General features: G+C 44.3%; 1 protein-coding gene across 1 annotated transcript in view; it reads left to right on the top strand.

Annotated features, from left to right (window-relative positions):
* The first annotated feature begins 6189 nt into the window (after positions 1–6189).
* pparab (peroxisome proliferator-activated receptor alpha b) overlaps positions 6190–18993 on the top strand; it is a 38553-nt gene continuing 25749 nt past the window's right edge. The window contains exon 1 of the mRNA XM_042109303.1: positions 6190–6398. The gene's annotated coding sequence lies outside the window, so the exon portion shown is untranslated. The remainder of the gene's footprint in view (positions 6399–18993) is intronic.

Raw genomic sequence — 18993 nt, 5'->3', positions numbered from 1 at the left:
GGCAGCAAGTGATATCAGCTGCAGATGCTGCGTTTAGGAAAGAAGAAGTGCTCGCCCAATCAGGGACCAGGTGTTCGTTGAGCGCCCGGAAAAAAGTGCCGTCAGATTGCGTAAGCTCCTGGAGGCGAGCTGCTGTGGAGCAGTAACCGGTATCGACAAGAAGTCACATTTCAGCTAAAGCATCCGTCGCTGAATGGCATGTTGTGTGAAAAGAGCAGAGCCAGTGCTGTTGAGAGAGCTGGTGAAAGATGAGAAATTAACAGAGAGCGGAATGATATACAGAGATGTACCCACACAGTCTTTTCTGACTCCCACCAGACCGTATCAAGTCCTATTTATGGTCAGGCACATAACACTGTAGTCATCATGTGACACTGTAACTTGTCATGGGCCTCAGTAATGACTACCTCTTCATAACAGACAACATGTCACAATTTCAGAAAACACTGGAGGTAGACAGCAGTTACGAGAGTGCTGGGCAGTATTTTAACATCCTATTTTGTGTCAAACATCTCCGTAGCACAAGATGCTAATTCTTCTGTATGTGTGTTTATGTGCTTCTGTGATTGCTTTGGCCGAAACTCACCTGTGCATTGTAACTGACCCTACTTTCCTTATGTGTCTACAGATAGAGAATCTCTGAGCAAAACGGAGGTGCAGAGGACAGCGTCTGAGGAGGAAGGGGGGGGGGGGCTTACTCCTCCCTGGCACGCAGGAGAGCAGAGGAGAGGAGGGATCTGTGAGCGTTTACTCCTCCCTGGCACGCAGGAGAGGAGAGGAGTGGAGGGATCTGTGAGCGTTTACTCCTCCCTGGCACGCAGGAGAGCAAAACAGGTGAGAGTCATTAGCAAAGGCAGTAATGGTCAGTGCACATGGGGCACCGAGATGTAATCTAGCGTAATATGGTGCACAGGAGGCGTGATTTGGGTATTAATGTGGATACGGGACCGAAATGGGCATAAAGAAAATAAGTAAGGAATTAATGCGTTTTTACTCTGTCTTTGCATACTGAATGTGGGTTTTTAATCATATTTGGATTTTTTAATAGCCTTAGTAGGAAAGGTTAATTATAAACAGAAATCTGTCATTGTTCCAAGCATTGGTATTTGCATGAAGATGAAAAATGCATAATTCTTCAATTTGTGTGTTGATCTTTCCTAAACAGTGCACTCCACATGTTATATTATTATTTGTAATTTAGCATAATGTGCAAACATTTCCATTTCTCCATGTACATCTGACCAGCATACAACATCTCGCATTCATTCAGACCACGGTTTTCATTTTGTAGAGTTCAAAAACAATATTAATGCTCATTTTGCATACTTGTGCATTATTCTCCAGCTAGCTTCACCATTGTGCATGCTTTTCTCTGAGTGGTATCACATGCATTGACCAGTTGTCTAATTATTTTATCCTACAGAGGCTGTATGAGTGTTTTCATCTAGGAGGAAAAATGGAAGCACATCTAAGGTGAAGGTTTATGATTAATATTTGTGTCACTGTATAATTTATTTGAACTGCAGCCTACCTATCTACCTGGCCAATGGACTGCGAATACCAAGAACCAAGACTGTCCTTTGGGGTGAGGTAGTAGGTTGTATAGTTTTAGGGTCATACCCTTCCTGTCAGATAACTATACAACTTACTGTCTTTCCTGAAGTGACTGTAATGTCATCGTCCTCCAGAAATGGACCAACCATGCAATCCTTCCAGCAGTACAAGTACCTTCGTTATACTCAAAACTGAAGGTTTATATGAAAATTGTTTGATGTGAAATTATATGGTGTGTGTCTGTGATTCAGACAGTCAGTAAAGTTGCATTTTTGGTGCAGTAAATACACTATTTTATATGTGAAGATATATCAGATGTTAAATAATCTGGGTGTGTTCTGCCTCTGTATAATAATGATCGTAATAATGATTGTAATAATGAAACATTGTGTCTATCCTACTTGTTCACTGACTTGATATCTCAAAGTACTGAGAGCAAAGGACTTTCACTGGTACTTTCTGTCCTCTCTCTCAAAGTACTGAGAGCAAAGGACTTTTACTGGTACTTTCTGTCCTGATGGCAACCAATGATGTTCGCACAGGGTGAGGTAGTAGGTTGTGTGGTTTCAGGGTAGTGATTTTGCCCCATCAGGAGATAACTATACAACCTACTGCCTTCCCTGGAGGGCAGCGATACAGCGCCAGACTCCACATCCATCAGGGCCAAAGAAAGACCAGACGCAGGCTAAGTCCATTCTGAACTGTCCTTAAAAGAACCCCCAAATCTACCTCACCTGGGATGTCTATGTACAGTAGGTGTGAGACATTACTTCAGGTAGGACAGTTCCAAACTCGCACATAGCCTCACACTGGTGAACACTCAATTCATTTTTCCGCTTTGCTTGCCTGTCCCCAAACATTGCTCGTGCATGTTCAGTGTGAGATGAATAAAAACAGTTGATTGTTGCCTAAAACATGGTTTTGGCTCTTATTTCCCCTTCGCCCTTTGTGCTATCGATCTCAATGGCCCGAGCCTCTGGTTCAGCCGGAGGCTTCAGCTAACTGCTGAAGGGGAGAGAAAGAGCGAGCTAAGCCTGTGGATAAATAAAACATGGGCTTCACCGCACGGCACATGGCCATTAGGCAATGTTCACGGCATGGCTACATGGCCTGTGGGACGCGGGAGGCCAGACAAGACAAGAACAGAGGGTTTGCAGGGCTTCCTGCACCACTGCCTCCGGTCTGACAAGCGATGCGTGCCTACGGCGTGAAACAGGCCATGGCTTCCTGATCTCCAGCTGACTGAGGCGGAACAGGGAGTCTTACCTTAACAGCGGTGGTGAACCAGAGAGGGCCAGAGCCACTGGACAGAATGATCCGATGAGCGGACTTCAGCCCTGCAGAACGACATGGGTCTAATATAGATACGTTGTCTCTTTGATAGTTCTGTATGTCTGACCTGCATGTGGATCATGAGAAGCATGTTGAAATTGTCTCGATAGATTGCTCCAGTCATTTAGTCAGTGTGAGGCTTAAAATAACCTCAAAGAACTGAGGGCAAAGAACAAAACAGCTTTGGGGCAAATCATTTTGTTCACTCCTCATTACTGTCCCCCAGTCACACGGACTCAGTTTGTGCCACTTCAGTTGCCCTGTGACCAGCCTGAAACAAAGGTAGCCTACACCAACAGTCATCCTCGTGGCCGATCCTTTGCATTGTAAACGAGGGAAAATCCTCTTTTAATCACTGGCAAGAAGGAAGTGGCTGTTTTTTTGGCCATAGCCAGACATTTTACATGCCTGTCTCAGCAGGGGGCAAAATTCTTCTAAATGTTGTGTAATTCGGGGCATTGCAGGTCAAAGAGGACAATGTAATTAAGTGAGATGAAAAATGGGTCAGGGGAGTCACATAATCAAGGCAGCCCCCATGTCCTGCTAATCTATTTACTACAGTAGCTTGATACCAACAGAATCTTTTTCTGATCTGAGTACAGATTAGCATGGCACGCTATGAGCACTAATATTTTTCTGCCACGACCCACACAAAGAGACTAGTGTGGGGACCTGTTGTTGGTGGTGGCGTTGTTGTAGAATGTTAAATGTGAGATTAAAGGCTGTATGTGCTGTTAGCGATCCTCCTGTGGCTCAAGCTGAGTTAAAAGCACCACTCACTTTGTGAAGATTAGTTGAGTTGAATTGTCGTGGACCTTGGCCCTGTGGACGGGGGCGGTTGAGTGGAATACTAAAAACTGGCAAGACAATGGCGCTGTGTTTGGCTTGACACAGGGAAGGAGTCTCACGGTTTTATAGTCTGTCTCACAGCGAGGGGTAGTTCCTCCCCCAGGCAACTGTTCGACTCATGAAGAGGAGGGGAGTACCACCTAGTGGCTATATGCTGCTACTGTTGAGGTTAGAGAGAGGAGGATTTAGTTTGACACCAAATTCACTGATGCTTATATAGAGGGGAGAAATTACCGTAATGAGAAGACAGAAGATTTTTTTGAATTTCTCTGGGATGGCACAACAATGCAGTTTATTTTGTGTAACTCACTGTATCACTCAGTGGATGTATGTGTGCAGAGACAGACAGACTGTAATCATTTTACTTCAGCACAGAATTGAAGAGGAAGAATACAGGTTTCTTGAGTCCTGGTGTTTAAAGCCATATTTAGCACTTGAAGGAAATGTCTTTCCTAAAAGCCTGCAATTATTGTGGCCCACAAAGAATGCCTGACCTTGCCCTCTGCCAAAACCTTACTGGAAGCTGACCATATGCCTTCCAGACTTTAGATTATGACAATGTAACATGGTCAGTCTAAACCACTATCTGTCACTTCTATCTGTCATGCTCCAAAATATGGCGCAGTAATACTAGGTGGGAAATGGCAGGTTTGCATGTTTCTGTCAGCACAGCAAATAAACTGAGATCACTAAAAGACAACAAATAAGATTCCCCTTCCTGAATTGCTGATTGTATCAGCCAAGTGGCTACCAAGTAGCATTTAGAGCAAAAACAGAGCAGGCAAGATGGCAACAACAGCCCATTTCCTGTACTTTTTCAAAAGCGTTCTACCACCCAAAAGCTTCTAATATAGAACAATCCATAAACAAGACAAAAACAGATTGGAGCTGTGACTTGAAGAATGTGTGAACCTAGTGTACAGTGTCTTTAGAAAGCCAAATAATATGGAGGTTTGGTATTGGTATGGTATGGTATTTGATACAAGAGCCTTTTTCAGGATAAATCATCTTTCTTTTAAATCACACTTCCTTCTCCATCGTGTCTCAATTTTCCACACAGGTGTCACATTACGTGAATCTAATGAATGTTTGAACAGGATCATGAACATAATATGAAATTCAGACATTTCTGGAAGATTGTGATATTTGACGGTGACGTAACATTAGAACGGAGGTGCAAAACCTTAATAGACTAAATGATCTTACAGTCTTTCATTTGCTGTTTTGCAAATTTGCAACCTCTCTTGCAGAACAATATTAAGGGCTCACCTCCCTAACTCCTCCTGTCTGTGCTGCTCCTGATGTAATATATTCATCCCTACGGGCACATATTTCACTCCCGTTTGCAAAATGAAGAAACATCATTTCACCATAGCGTCGTGGCCAGGAAGAACACTAAAAGTTGACGGCTGATATTTGGCTTGGATAGGTCCAGTGAGGACATGTGCCGGGTTGTGCATGAATTGTGAAATGTACAGCCATCTCATGCCGCCCTCCCTCTCTCTCTCTAGCCGCACGGATGCTGACTTCAGCACAATAGTGGTCCAGACTTCTGTCTACCTCAGAGGGTGCTGTTGCAATGGTCCACTGTCCAGATATATGCGTCTGGTCACTGACGATGCTCTTGACGTGGCTCCAGGGAATGCTGAACACACAGCCGATCATGCCCCTGTCATGGGGTATGCTTGGCTGGGATAAAACAGGGACATGGCCGACTTGGTCATCTGGAGGCCTGGGCCTGCTCCCAGAAACGGCAGAAACAAACCAGTCATCTGTCAGTGGCCTTGTATGTACAACAGATGCTGTGTGAAGTGTGATAGCGGCATTACAGAATGGGGCTAGTGCTAATGAGCAGTATTAATAATAGTTCACATGGCATCACCAACAATATGAATTTAACATGTAACAAAGGAACATGGACATAAGGTTATTTCTATTTTTTCCATATTGTGATAGGCCTAACAGAAAATGCCTAGCCTAATTCAAGTAGCCTATGGGGGCCTATAATTGGTCTAGCATTTATTAACGTAATGAAAAACACCAGAACTAATCTTTTTAACCCTAAGCATCACCTAGAGTCATTCAAATATCACAACTGATGGATTCAATTTAGCTAATAGGCCTTTTTGAGATTGAAATTTGTTCTCATGCATGTGCACTGGGAGGTGAGGTGAACCACTGATAATCTTTTGAAATAATGAAAAACCTCTGTGGAAACGTTTGGCATAGCCTATATACATGAACAATTCAGATTTTGAAACAATCTTCGCACTAATGTTAATTTCCCCATTGCAAATGACTCATATCAACGACTGAGAAAAAAGGCTGCTGTCATTTCAATGTTAGGGGGCGTCCTGCTCTAGGGAAAGAAGATGCGTTTCTATTCGTTGAAACAATAGGTGTGTCAGGGGGTGTGGGGTTTCTTCTGCACGCCTGTCATTCATGACGCCACATCCGGGCGGTGGGCTGCGCGGCTGCTGCCCTGCTGCGGCTGGAGAGGGAGTTTGACAGCAGCTGTGCTATTGGAGACAAACAAGGACGTGTGTTAGGGGATTTTTTTTACCTTCTTGTTCCCCCACCCCCTGGTCATAGCTTTGACAGTCTCATAGGCTGACGAGTTTCTCGGCGATATGGCAGCTTCGGTCTGGACTGTTCAATGCAAGGTAAACTAGCATTTATTGATTCATATTACTGACCGACTGTTTTCATTGTATGTGGCATGGCTACACAGATCTAATGACACCAAGTAAACAGTCTAGAAATGGACATACAAAGAAATTGAGCCGCTGTGCGATGAAATAGTAGGCTACTTCAGGATTCTGATCTGTGATCAGTAACTGTTTGGGGCTACTATGTATTCGGGCATTGTTATGGTCCAGTTTATTTTTGCATGCACGCCTGCGCATGCAGCCTTGTCGATATCCTGTACTGTCCGTTGTTGTTACATGTAGTCCTTCCAGTCACCGCTTAGAATCATTAATTGCCTCTGAATCTAAACAGGTTATATATGGGAACTTTATTTTACGAAAGTATGTTGCTGCATCTGTTTTGAAACAGATTTAAGTACATCATGCACACTATGTTTTAGTGTCAACCCCTCAACAGGTGCATATATAGGCTATGTTAACTTTCTCCTCACTTTTCAGTAAGCCTACTTTCTCTTTCAATAGGCTACTGTTGATGGCAGGCAGTTTAACTGTCATTAAAGCTATATTATTTCTAACAACTGAAAGAAATGCTATAGGAAACATGAATTTGTTATGGAGTTCTGTTCATCTGTGGCTGTTTCTACCCTGGAGTACAAGGTCATGGTCAGGTGTTGGGATGGGGCAGATGAGCTGTTAGGAGGTAGCTGCTGGTGCTACTGAGTTTTGTCATTTTAGTTCAGTCTGATACCCTCAAGTATTTCACTGACCAACAGCTTTCTATGTAACCCTTATACTTTAAGTAGCCTACAGAAAGCATACAGTAGTGGCAGACTAGCACTTAAGGTAATGAGCATGTGTGTCTTAAAATGTGATGCTTTCATAGACAGATGAAATAAGTGCGATGAATAAGACATCTAAACATGTCAATATATGTCAACAGTTTCCTATAGTCACCTACACATCAGTGTCTGGGTCTGGAGTTCATGTGGAACTAGGTGACCTCACCTAGTATGCTATGTGTTGCTCTGTCATCGATGACCTTCAGGTTGTGAATAGTTGCTGTAGAACTTTGTGGCCATTAGTTTGCTCTTCCATTGTCTTGGTCCTCCAGAACAATGAGTAGCTGGTTCAGGCTTTTTCCCTAACCTATGACCCTAAGCTTTGGGTGAGAAATGAAAAATGAAACCTTGTGACCTCATGGAACTGTCTGTCTGACTTTTTCAGGTGGGAGGTTTAGGCAGCTTTTCAAAAGCATTTCTGTTCTGTTGCAAGGAGAGCTGTGTGTTATTTGTGCTATTCAGTGCTTTGAACTGGCGCAGCAAATTCTCATGCTTGTTTTCTTTTGCAGGCCTGAGTTTATTGTGATGTTTACTTGTTGTTATAGGCAGGCACTAAACACTGCAAATTACTCCAGTGTGTTTTACACAGACCAGGCTTTTCTGACTGCGGGCAAACTCCACCACTGCACCTTCACGCAGAGCTGGCCTTAGATCCATGTCATACATCATTTCAGAGCCCTGGAACAAGACAGCTTCACAATGGGAGTCCACTTCCTGTTGATTCCATTGTAAATGTTTTATCCAAGAGACATCTTCCCTTTGAGTATCTGTGACGTTAATGTTCCAACAAAGCTGAAGAGCTGCACCATGAAGAGGGTGTTTTGTAAGATGCCATGAAAGAGCCACAGCTTCTCCAAGCATCTCGAAGAGCATGGTGTAAAACAGTTTTACACATTTACCAATTTTGGCTCATTGTGCAAAAAAGCTAAGCTCCACTGAGAAGTTGAGCACAGCAGAGTTGGTCAGACTCTGTGCAAGCAGCAAGCCTGTTTTTAACGCTCTTAACCGGTTATGCATGGAGCACTCTCTCTCTCTCTCTCTCTCTCTCTCTCTCTCTCTCTCATTCATATTTACCAATCCTAAAAATGTCCTGTGACAAACATGTGCCTTATGCCCCTGGTGTTTCAGTAGAGTCTGGGACTGTCTTCTAATGAGAGGAAGGAGTAAAGTATGGCAGCACAACCATGTTAAAGCATGCAGGAGTCTTATCTAGGGAACTGAAACATGACCCATATCCTGTCTTACCTGTCGTAGTCCTGTCTTACCTGTCGTAGTCCCCCCCCCCCCCCCCCCCCCAAATCCACAGGCTTCCGAACATATTTAAGGATCTATTTTCCATTAATTAGCCTAGCCTAGCATGTTCTGTGTTAGGAATTTGCAGGTTAGAGAAAGAGACTGTTTTAGTTGTTTGGCACGTTGTGGAGGGGACTTGTGTCAACAAGCGCTGAAGGCGTAACATAACCAGAGGATATGGGGAAATTTGATAAAGTGTGCCATCATAATCTGTGCAAGGTGTTCCATGTTTAAATAACCTGAACACATTGGCTGCTAGGAGGCCATGCGCTTACATAACTGAGCCTAAGAGAACTCTCTTTCATGTTGTCATGGCTCTGGTGACGTGGAGTTTGCAGACAGTTCAAAAGTCCAACTTCAACTCTGGTTTTGGCCCACAGTCAGTCAGACAAATCTTTCAGGGCAAGTTGCCGAGATATGGCCTAATTTCTTTTTAATCCAGAGAGCAGCAGTGATTTTTGAGTCATTTACTTCAATAGCACAGACATGTTGGGACACTCATAGCCATTTCACACAACAGGCTAAGCTATATGTTCAGTTGTTATTTAGCATTGGAAGGCTAACATTTTTAGCCAAAAGACACAAAGGCTGAGGAGAAGGGAGTTTTTTTGTCATTTCCTCTACTAGGTTAGCTACTAGCCAGAGCATAAAGGAATGACCCAGATATTTAGAGGTTGAGGTTTCTGTGCTGTGTACGCATCTGCACACGGTACATTTGCTTTCTGGGTAAATTTAAAACTCTGATCCAGAGAGTATCCTTTACAAAGCTGTTGCTCTTTTCTGGTGTCTAGAATGTACCCAAACCGAGCGTCAACTCAATGGGGATTAATGTTGAGCGCAGTAATGAGGAACCCAGCCATGAATTTTAATTTGGTTCATTTCCTCACAGCTCCCCAACTTGTATGTGATTGTGCCCTACATTCTCACTTAAACGGATAAATGAACCGTTCTGAGGGGGCTCCTGAGGGCATTGACACCCAAAACACTGACTGGGAATATATTCTGAGTGTACTGTATGTTGATGGACTGCACATCCTGTTGCGGCCTGGTGGAGTCTTTGCCATATTCCATAACATTACCTTTACTTCATTTCAAATGTGAGTTCTGCAGCATTGGTATGTCTAGACTACTTTTACCTAATACAGGTCCCTGATTCTCTGTGTAAACTACAGATGTCTACCACATTAGACGCTACAGATTTCCTGTATGCTTTAGAAATCAGTGGCTACATGTTCCTGGCTTGTGTGTGTTAAAATGTTGTACTGCTTTAGCCTAGTTGTAGAAGCATTGGAATCTGACACCTCTAATCAGTCTGGCTTTTAAAAAACGTTTTCAGAAACGCACAGGAGTAGGGGGGAGGGCTATCTGGTGCTGCTCTCCTGAAACAGGATTTTCAGGTTGAGTTAACAACTGCTTCTTTCGGGGTTTATCACCTAGCTGCTCTCTGTAAGAGCAAACAGCCCTGTCTACTGCACAGGGTTAGTAACAGTCCTTTAGCAGCAAATCTTTCACAGGTGTGCAGTTAGAGAGATCCCACAGTAGCATCTCACCCAAATCCTATCCATAATCCAAGTCTCCTCACACAGATAGCATTGTTGTTGTAATAATGAATAGTGATTTGTGTGCCTAAGAGTACAGGTGCATCTAAAACAAAACTGAATATCGTGGCAAAGTCCATTGCCCTGCCCAATTGCTCGGGAAACCATTGCTGGTGTTTTCTCTGAATTAGCTGGTTAGAGCTTCTCTCAGGTCAGTTTTACTGTATTATACATTCTTTATTCTAACATTTTGAGATACTGTTTTTTTATTTCTATGAGCTATAACCCATAATCATCAAGATTAGTATAATCTAGATTATATGTAAGTTTCACTTTTGTAAATAAGTTGCTGAAACGTTTTTCCATGATATTCAATTTTTTTGAGATGCACCTATATGTGTGTGTGTGTGTGTGTGTGTTTTTTGTATGTGTATTTGTTTTTGCTTTTGTATTTGTGTGCACCGGCATGAATTTGAGTCAAATGCCTTATACAGTCAAGTGTGTATAGAGAGGCAGACCAATAGACAGCCTGCACACACTGCCATGCCTCAGCTTTGAGTGTTCTCCTGAGGATCCCTCAGCCTCTCTCGCCGTCTGGCTGACATCTTCATTGGCCTAAGTGACTGAGCCCCAGTCGCAGACTTATGCTAATCAGCTCTGAGGAGATTGTCGGAGAGCTAATGATAAACGAGTGTACACTGCAGTCCTGCGCCCTCGGCTCAGCCAGAGTGCCCTTTGACCCTGAAGCCTGAAGCTTTGGTCCTGGCTATGTTCGGTGGTGGCAGACCAAGTCGCCGGGCTGGTGAGGGTTTGACCGTTCGAGAGTGGCCATGTTACTTTGCGGAAGCCTTCCCCCTCTCTGCCTCACGCATGTCTCGCTCTTCTGCGTGCCTCGTCAAATCCTTTGCATGCATCAGAGCTGTAACATTACCACTGAGTGGAGAAGAGAGTCTAAGCCAAGCAGAATGTAAACCTCTCTCTCATTCCTCTACTCCATGATTGTTTCAGAGGGCTTCTGAAATATGAAATCCTTCAGGAATACATTCCTGCAGATCAGGAACAGTCGGAATCGGGTAAAGGGTTTACGTATTGGTCGATAATTTTGTTTTTCTTTCATATATTTTTACCATTTCATATGGTATTACATGTGCTTGAAGTTATGATCTGCAAGAGTGTGGAGTATAACAGGCTTGGCTGTTTAGGCAGCTGACAATTGTGACACTGAGGACTTTGGGGGGTAATTAGATATGTTTGCTCTCTGGCCCAGCCTGATGCCAAAGGTTGGCCGTTCTTCTCTTCTCCACGATCTAGCTAGCGAAGAAACCCCCCCCGCCTCCCTGCTGTTAAATCAGCCTTAGAGGTTCATCAACAGTAGCAGCATGGCCATTCTCACCTGCTCTCCCCTCCTAGATTTACAGCCACGTACACATTATTTTCCCACTTCAACCTGTCGTATGGCCCTGTAATCGGAAAGGGTTCGTTTGGTGGGAAACGGGGGGGGGGGGGGGGGGATAAACAGAAGGACTCGCTTGGCATCAAGGGCAAAAGCTCCTCTTCTGTGGCGATGCAACAAAGCTGTTCTCCAGGCTGTGCTCACGCGGGACTCGAGTGGTGTCGTCTGAAATACCTCCCACTCGAATGCTCGGCCGAATTTGGCAGGCAGCGCTCAGGGGGTGGGGGAAGTGATGTGGGGGCAGAGGGGTTCAGCTCAGCGTAATGTTGCACTGGAAAATCCAGCGGGGGCCACACAGCTGCTTTTCAGAGAGAAGCCAGGGCCGTTTCACTCTGTCCTGATACGAGGAACATTAAACAAAGTCGCCGCAGAATGAGACAGAAAAAACACCTCCATAGATTGCCATGTTCACATGTGCATGCCAGTCCCCCTGTAATTGACCAATTTCACAGTGTCCAGGTGTCCGGCCTCATTGATGTTGATGATACCTTAATTGGCAGGGTAAAATGTCTTCCTGTTTCTGTCTTTCCTGTGGACTTTTCTTTTGCTGTCTATGGGACAGTGCTCTTCCACGGGAAGTTGATTTACACAGCGGCCCCATCTTGTGAAATGGGCTAATTGTTTGGGGGAAGGAAAGCTCATGTGTTGTGTTACGAGTGGTTTTCTGTGTGCAGGCTGCGAGAATAGTGTTTTCTTAAAAAGGAAAAGTCAGATGTTCTTCAAATATGTGACACCCCCATGGCAACTCTAAGCCGCCCTGGGAAGACCTCTCCCTGATTCTCGCCAGATGAATTTCGCTCTGCCTAGCTCTGCCTAGCTCCACTCACATCCATCTGGGATCGCTTCCGTTAAGAGTGATTTCAGCACGAGATTTTATGGTAGAGCCAATCAGGACGCAGGGCAGGAGTTTCATAGATGTGACGTAGCGTAGAAGCGACTGTGAGACTGTTCTCAGCATCACGAGTTGGCTTCGATGTGAGTGGTTGAAGTAGATGACAATGTCAATAGATGACGGACAAGTGGCTTATCCAATCATATGCAAGGATTTTTGATAAGGTTTGATCAGGCCCAGCTTTCTGAAACACCACTCCAATGGATCGATCCCAGATGGATGAGTGGAGGTAGAACGAAATTCACGTTGGCGAGAGTCAGGTTACAAGTGAACTGCATTAGTATGGTATTGCAACAGAGTTGTCTTATCCAATGTGAATGGCACTATAGATTTGAACCTTGATTCAAAGTCTTCATTTGATGTGACTTTCTCTGTGCAACAGAACTCAACGAAACAAACAGAATTAAGCAATGCGGTTGGCACCAGTGGGTTCCGAAGCGTAGTTTGTCAACATGCGAGTAACCCCCACCGCCCGTTGTCCGTCCCTCGTGGTGAGAGCGTAATGTCAGTGTGGGCCCAGCAGCAGCTGAGGTGATCTTTTAGCCGCTGCAAAGGACTGGCAGCGGTCCAGGGCCGAGGACGTTGGCTGCCCTCCTGTCCCATCTTTGCCCCCCTGGCTGTGGTGTCTGATGCCAGAGCTGTCTGTCTCGGCTGAGAATAGGGGCAGCTGTGGGAGTGAGGGGTGCAGAGCTGCACGTCTTTGGTGGGGAAGCGGAGTCTGTCGGATGCCCCACGGATTCCATCGATGGGGGCAAATGTTTTAGGACGCACGCCCTGAATCAGCTGACCCTGCTGATCCAAAGGAATGGGTTGGGGTTTGGAATAGGACGGTATTGCCAGTCGTCTGTGGGGCTTGGCTGCCGAGCCTTACTGTACATTGCAGCTCCGCTGCGAGTCATGAAGTTGCATGTGCAGAAAACTTGGTGGGGTTTCAAGAGGTGAAGCAATAAAAGTCCTCAAAAGTCTCCACCACTCCATCGCTTTCCCCAAACGCACCGTCAGCCAGGACACAACCACAGAGTGTTGAAATGCTTGTCTAATGTTGGATCTTGATGACCCATTTAGAAATCAGCAGCTGGGAGCTGGCCGCAGAAGCGCTCCGCAGCGATGAGTTGAGACCATAGACTGTAAAAAATATGGACAAAGCGTCTGTGACGTCACCCATAGATTTTCTGAAGAACGGTTATAAAGCCGTTTATGGGGGGTATGGGCAGCGCCATCTTGGAAAACCTTTGGGAAATCCTAACCCCGCCCACCTCCTGGCCAATCCATATATGGGTAAAAGGGCGGGGCTCTGTATGAGACTGGGCAAGCCAGTGAACCCGCCTCGTCGTCAGCCGAGCAGCCTCAGCTAAGCTATCGGTAACGTTAGGCCTACAAGATGGACTGGCACAGACGTTGCTGTAACATAATTTGCTGGTAAGTTTGATCTGCTAACGTGAAGTTTATGTATGTTTCTTAATGCCATGTTCAGACACTTTTTAATTTTGTATGCTGAAAGGTATTCGGGTGAACAGTTGAAAAGTTGAGAATGAAGAGTTGAGTTTGCAGATTCTAGCTTCTAGGTAAAATAAACTAATGTTAGCTATCCCTCCCTTGCTGAAGTTACGGTAAAATAACGTAAAGTAATTTAGCAGTTTAGCGTTACAGGTTCAGCAACTCATACTGACAAAAATGTATCTTTGCCTTTATTGTTTTGTGAACGTTACCCATCTCATATCTTCAGTGGCAGCCATCATTTTAACGTTAATTAATTTACGATAACATCAGCCAGCTCGCTGTATTCTGTCAACGTGTGTTGTGAATTGATAACAAAATCGTAGTAGGGTATTAGTTAACTTGTACATCATTAATTATTTTTGATTAACTCATAATATCACATTTTGAAATCGCTATTAGGGGTTTGCACGGCGTGTCATCAGATCTGGACATTGCCATATTGGAGATACTCGCCTCATTAGAAAATATTAGGCACTGGCCGCCACCAGCCTCTTGCCATCTGGATGGTTAACTTTGCTAACTAGCCAGCTAGCTAGTTCCTATCTGACGAACGAGTAGTGTGACAACGGCATTCTTATGGAAACGTTGGTGCTGTTGCGAGTTGTTGCACTGGTTTGAATCCACAGTTTACGTGTTGAATTACACAATAAAACGTGTTTTGCAGTAAGTTGCTGGTTTGTAGAATGTAGCACTATCAGCTCGCTCAGTCTCGTTGCGAGTCCTGGCTCTCTCTGCTGACTGCCTCCCTCTCACCGCCAGCAATTTTAAACTGTGTGACGTATTACAAAAAAACATGGCTGACTTGGATGTGGGCTGGGCTTGATGTCAAGCCCTGCCTTCCCGCAGGAGCGAGAGGCTCCTCGTATCCCTAACATCGTCAAGGAAAATGGTTAATTATTGCAGTGTTTTAGGTTGTACCAATAGGTCAGACTGAGAAAAACATCTGGTGTAGGTATCGACTTCCAAAAGTTATTAAAAAACCAGGGAGAAGGGCCAATAATGCCAGAATTTCTCGAAATATCGCGCCTTTTCTTGTGGTCCAAGTCCTGCCCTATATGCCTTTGCATCTTAGACGCATTTTAATGAGCTTTTCTGTTGTTTAGACACGCTACAATCACTTTTTTGGGGGCAGCCATGGCCCACTGGTTAGCACTCTGGATTTGTACCGGAGGGTTGCCGGTTCGAGCCCCGTCCAGTGGGCCGCGGCTGAAGTGCCCTTGAGCAAGGTACCTAACCCCTCACTGCTCCCCGAGTGCTGCCGTTGAGGCAGCTCACTGCGCCGGGATTAGTGTGTGCTTCACCTCACTGTGTGTTCACTGTGTGCTGTTTGTGTTTCACTAATTCACCGATTGGGTTAAATGCAGAGAAATTTCCCTCACAGGATCAAAAAAGTATATATACTTACACTTATACTTACTTAATTAGGGGTTTGCACCGACGTCACGTTCTGGCCGGTAACTATGGTAACCCAGCACGCGCAGCCATATTGGCGATACTCAGTGAATGAAGTACAATGGAGTATTATGCACTTTGGATATCTTACGTGATTGTAGCATGTCTAAACAACAGAAAAGCTCATCAAAATGCGTCTAAGATGCAAAGGCATATAGGGCAGGACCAAGGGGGCAGGCGAACGTTCGGAGAGCGTAGACACTATGGCGGATCTGAGGCTAAATAGTAGACCAGTTCACCTAGCCATCCCCATTGAAGCCCATTCAATTTTGGCGCCACTTTGACATCAAATAATGTTACAGCTGAAGCGTTTTAAGCCTTTATATGAACTTTTTCTATTTCCGGAGTAATACAACATTGTGTGATTGGCGTCATAACCTCGTAACTGACTTACAGACTGAGTAATAAACTTTTTTCCGAAATCAATGCTAAAGTGACGTAATAAGCATACAGCCAGAGCGGGTGAAAGCGTCGCACAGAAGCAAAATAACCGTATTCTCTGGATAAGAACGAAAGCATCGGAGCACAACATTTCAGCAATGTTTTGATGGATTGACAGTAGCCTAGGCTATGAATGTGGCGAGTGCTGTTTATATTAAATCACGAACAACTAGGACATTTAGAACAGTAATGTAGACATGGTGGTAACGAAGTAAGTGGCTACATACCCATGACATTGATGACATTGAAATTTCTCATCAGTGGCCATTTCACGATCCAGCGTTCATGTTCGGTTAGCTTGCCTTATTTCCCCTTCTTGTCAGGCTATTATCAAAACGTTAAATCCAGTTACAGTGTCCGGTGTTTGGCATAACAATGCCAATATTAGTGTAGTTTGTCACTGAAAACCCATTTCAAATCGCACAATAGTACTACAGCATTGTACAATAACTGTACTTTTGTTGATGATTTCTCTAGGTTGTCAGCTTGGTTAGTGGCGCAAGCAGGTAAATGTCAGGTTATCATGCAAGCAGTTTAATTTAGTAGTGGTTCGAGACCCACGTGGAGTTTATTTAGTTTTATTTATTTGGTGGCATATTCATGGTCCAGCGCATGTAGCCTAGCTTACTGCAGACAACCTGACACTTCCAACGCCGACACATTGTGTTGTAAAGCTTTATTAAACAACAAAGTGGAGCATCACAAACATGTCTATTTGAACTTCAGTTAAACAGACGAATCTGCGGCCAGGTATCGGAGGCTAAATCATCAGCTGAACACACCTGCAAGAGAAGGGGGTGGTTACGTCAGAGACTTTCTAATGTGGAGACACAGCACTCAAAAAATACTCCATAGAAATGCATGGGGCTAGTTTGTCACGCCAATATGGCCGTTGTCTACACATATCCCACCCCTTCCTCGGCAAAACGTCGACATGTAAATACATTGAGCCAATCATGTGGTGTGATGTAAATACATTGAGCTAATTATGTGGTGTGATGTGAATACATTGAGCCAATCATATGGTATGTTGTGAAGACATCGATGCCAATCATGTGTTGTGATCTCGCCGCTGGAGCAAGATTGGTGTCGTGAAGCCTTGCGCACGCGCAGTTCGACCCAAAGACTGTGCCCGATGAGTGCCCATAAAACGTTGGTATATGGCCGCCGAGTGGAGGGACTTGCCTAAAAGGACTTTGGTTACGTTAATTCCAGAGGCAAAGTACAGAACAGTCCAGCCAGTTAACATGAAAGCCAGTTACCGTATAACACCGGAACTAGTTTGAAAGTGGGTTCCCAGAGACAATTTTGAAAATTCCAGAGGCCAACTATTCACGCACGTTTTCACGTGGGATATTACGATATAAGATAGTCTAATAATAATTTTAAAAATAGTCTAACAAAAATTGTCATTATGTTAGGTGCTCTGTAGTGATTTCGGGTGGTTTCATTCAAGCTGATTGGACTGCAAGTATAGCGTCTGTTTACGCACAGAGTGATTTAGTCTAGGCTACAAGTTCTAAATGAATAATCTGCTAAAATAAACTGCGCCTGTTATTGACAGACACAGACACACCAGCATAACCTGAATTTCCATTCAAGGAATAAAGGAGGTAGTCAATAGCCTACAATAATAATGATCACAATCTCCATTTTCTATCCTGTGCACGCACGATGAAAAGATCTGCACGTAACTTACTTGCTACATTTTAAAGGTTAGCGTAAAAGGTCCCCCGGTAACCTGTCACTGTTTATCCCCCAACTGTGCCTGTTCCCTTTGTGTTTGACTGTAATCATGTTATACATTAATTAGTGATTAAAAATGACCTTTCTGCGCATCTGTAACACGAACAGGTCCGCGAGTAATTCAAATGAGAGTAATGGGTGTGCAGTTGGTTTTTGTACATGACGTTATAATTTTGCAGTCACTTCGTCTGTTTTCATAAGCCAGGAGGATCGACATACTTGGTACCAATGGATAGCCCTGTGTCTCCTCTTTCATCTGATATGCTTGCCATATCTATGCGTTCACGGGTTTGCGAGTAATTCAAACGAGAGTAATGGGTGCGCAGGTGAACGCAGAGACTGTAAATATGATGCAATTTGATTAAATTTCATGATTTTTTTATCTTCATACTTTAACGTACAGACAAGTGCGTGATCTCGTTGGAAAGCCCCACTTCTGCTCTGTCACCCAATAAAGGTTTCTCGCTGCTATGCAGTTGCGGAGCAATGTAACAGAGAAGAAAGGGTGTGTTTTTTGACGCACTTTGCGCCAATCGGCTTCGAAAGGGTTAAAATCTCACGTATCCTGGAGTGCCTTCCCGTACCCTCATTTGGGAACCACTGCGCGATGCCGTGTCGGTGTTGTGGTCAACAACTGCCCTTTTTTTTTTTTTTACCCCCGAAGAAGTGCGTTCACACCCCCTGCACCGGTGCTTCCGGCGCGCTTGGTACTAATGAAATGTTTACCTTTCTATGAGAGGGAGTTAAGTCAGAGAATGTCTAATAAGGGGAGAACCTTCACTCTCGGAACTCTTCCGGTGTGGTACTGCATCTAGGGGCGCTCGTGGGCGAGTCCAGAATGAATGGAGGTCTATGGAGCTGAACCTCTCAAAATCCACTTTTCTCGGGATATTTTTTTTTTTCAAGTAATTTGAATATTGTATTCGAAAGGGGAGGCAAAGACAATATACTTGGTTGAGTATTATATTTTTTAAAGACACTTAATTGTTCTAAAAAGCCTTTCAAACGTGTCAATGACGTCATTCATTAGCATGATCATAGCATAGCATAGCATCTATGCTAGCGTGTTATGGGCAACGACCCAACCTGTAAGAAAACGAAAGGACATGACTCCCGGATTATTTCACTTTTGATTGATAATCCATATCCATTTTGCAAAAAATAAAATAAATTCTGAGGGTTTCAGTTGTTAAATAGGTGAAAACAATAAATGTAGCCATGTAGCTCCATAGGACCCCATGTATTTTGGACTCGCCCGCGATCGCCATCTAGGTGAACTCTGGTGAACTGCAGCCAAATTCGGTTTGTATGGGATTAATAGAGTGGGGAGGCTCTCCGTAGACGGGCTCTGGTTAAGTCATTTAGAGACGAATGACCGCGTCACAGGAAGTGCATCATAATAAAGGGACGCCAGACCCTCTTGTAACAGCTGTACTCAGTGATACTGCAGACTCGT

The sequence above is a fragment of the Alosa sapidissima genome, chromosome 11, assembly GCF_018492685.1.
Source record: "Alosa sapidissima isolate fAloSap1 chromosome 11, fAloSap1.pri, whole genome shotgun sequence".
Taxonomy (NCBI): Eukaryota; Metazoa; Chordata; class Actinopteri; order Clupeiformes; family Clupeidae; genus Alosa; species Alosa sapidissima.
This window is presented reverse-complemented; position numbering and strand designations above follow the sequence as displayed.